Source organism: Triticum aestivum, unplaced genomic scaffold (genome assembly GCF_018294505.1).
Source record: "Triticum aestivum cultivar Chinese Spring unplaced genomic scaffold, IWGSC CS RefSeq v2.1 scaffold53657, whole genome shotgun sequence".
In the NCBI taxonomy this organism is placed as follows: Eukaryota; Viridiplantae; Streptophyta; class Magnoliopsida; order Poales; family Poaceae; genus Triticum; species Triticum aestivum.
Window position 1 is genome coordinate 1 of NW_025257099.1, and position 1,819 is coordinate 1,819.

A 1,819-nucleotide genomic window follows, 5' to 3' on the forward strand; every position below is an offset into this window, starting at 1 on the left:
TGGGATCCGGTGCTTTAGTGCTGGTATGATCGCATCCGACATGTTACCCCCGGCTTCATCCCTTATGCTTCCCACTCCCACGTCCGCTACAAAGACGGCCGTACATTCTTACTATCATTACAACCGTCGCCTACTAATGGATAATGCCCTATACTACTTACTCTCTCGCTCAACTACGAAGACGAGTTTACCACGATTTCCACCCCTCCCTCTATACCGCAGCAACACGTATTTTACACCCCTTTCAGAACGCGCTTTTCGCGCCCCAACTCTCCCTAGACGCGTGACTAATGAGCTCCGAGCTAAAACATATCGTAAATGTCAAAAATATGACGACAGGCTTAATATATATCACGCACGTGCGTTCTGTTCCTCACGTACGTACAAAGAAAATTAAAAAAGGGAATACAACACGAGGACTTCCCAGGAGGTCACCCATCGTAGTACTACTCTCGCCCAAGCACGCTTAACTTCGGAGTTCTGATGGGATCCGATGCTTTAGTGTTGGTATGATCGCATCCGACATGTTACCCCCGGCTTCATCCCTTATGCTTCCCACTCCCACGTCCGCTACAAAGACGGCCGTACATTCTTACTACCATTACAACCGTCGCCTACTAATGGATAATGCCCTATACTACTTACTCTCTCGCTCAACTACGAAGACGAGTTTACCACGATTTCCACCCCTCCCTCTATACCGCAGCAACACGTATTTTACACCCCTTTCAGAACGCGCTTTTCGCGCCCCAACTCTCCCTAGACGCGTGACTAATGAGCTCCGAGCTAAAACATATCGTAAATGTCAAAAATATGACGACATGCTTAATATATATCACGCACGTGCGTTCTGTTCCTCACGTACGTACAAAAATAATTAAAAAAGGGAATGCAACACGAGGACTTCCCAGGAGGTCACCCATCCTAGTACTACTCTCGCCCAAGCACGCTTAACTTCGGAGTTCTGATGGGATCCGGTGCTTTAGTGCTAGTATGATCGCATCCGACATGTTACCCCTGGCTTCATCCCTTATGCTTCCCACTCCCACGTCCGCTACAAAGACGGCCGTACATTCTTACTACCATTACAACCGTCGCCTACTAATGGATAATGCCCTATACTACTTACTCTCTCGCTCAACTACGAAGACGAGTTTACCACGATTTCCACCCCTCCCTTTATACCGCAGCAACACGTATTTTACACCCCTTTCAGAACGCACTTTTCGCGCCCCAACTCTCCCTAGACGCGTGACTAATGAGCTCCGAGCTAAAACATATCGCAAATGTCAAAAATATGATGACAGGCTTAATATATATCACGCACATGCGTTCTGTTCCTCACGTACGTACAAAAATAATTAAAAAAGGGAATGCAGCACGAGGTCACCCATCCTAGTACTACTCTCGCCCAAGCACGCTTAACTTCGGAGTTCTGATGTGATCCGGTGCTTTAGTGCTGGTATGATCGCATCCGACATGTTACCCCCGGCTTCATCCCTTATGCTTCCCACTCCCACGTCCGCTACAAAGACGGTCGTACATTCTTACTATCATTACAACCGTCGCCTACTAATGGATAATGCCCTATACTACTTACTCTCTCGCTCAACTACGAAGACGAGTTTACCATGATTTCCACCCCTCCCTCTATACCGCAGCAACACGTATTTTACAGCCCTTTCAGAACGCGCTTTTCGCGCCCCAACTCTTCCTAGACGCGTGACTAATGAGCTCCGAGCTAAAACATATCGCAAATGTCAAAAATATGATGACAGGCTTAATATATATCACGCACGTGCGTTCTGTTCCTCACGTA

General features: G+C 47.4%; 2 non-coding genes and 1 pseudogene across 2 annotated transcripts; all 3 read right to left on the minus strand.

The window, feature by feature from the left end:
• Positions 1–402: 402 nt before the first annotated feature.
• On the minus strand, positions 403–521 carry LOC123177625 (5S ribosomal RNA). The gene has a single exon (XR_006489031.1). It is a non-coding gene; the product is annotated as a 5S ribosomal RNA (ribosomal RNA).
• Positions 522–886: 365 nt separating this feature from the next.
• Positions 887–1,005, minus strand: LOC123177624 (5S ribosomal RNA). Its single transcript, XR_006489030.1, has one exon. It is a non-coding gene; the product is annotated as a 5S ribosomal RNA (ribosomal RNA).
• A 365-nt stretch (positions 1,006–1,370) lies between these two features.
• On the minus strand, positions 1,371–1,476 carry LOC123177627 (uncharacterized; annotated as a pseudogene).
• Positions 1,477–1,819: the final 343 nt, after the last annotated feature.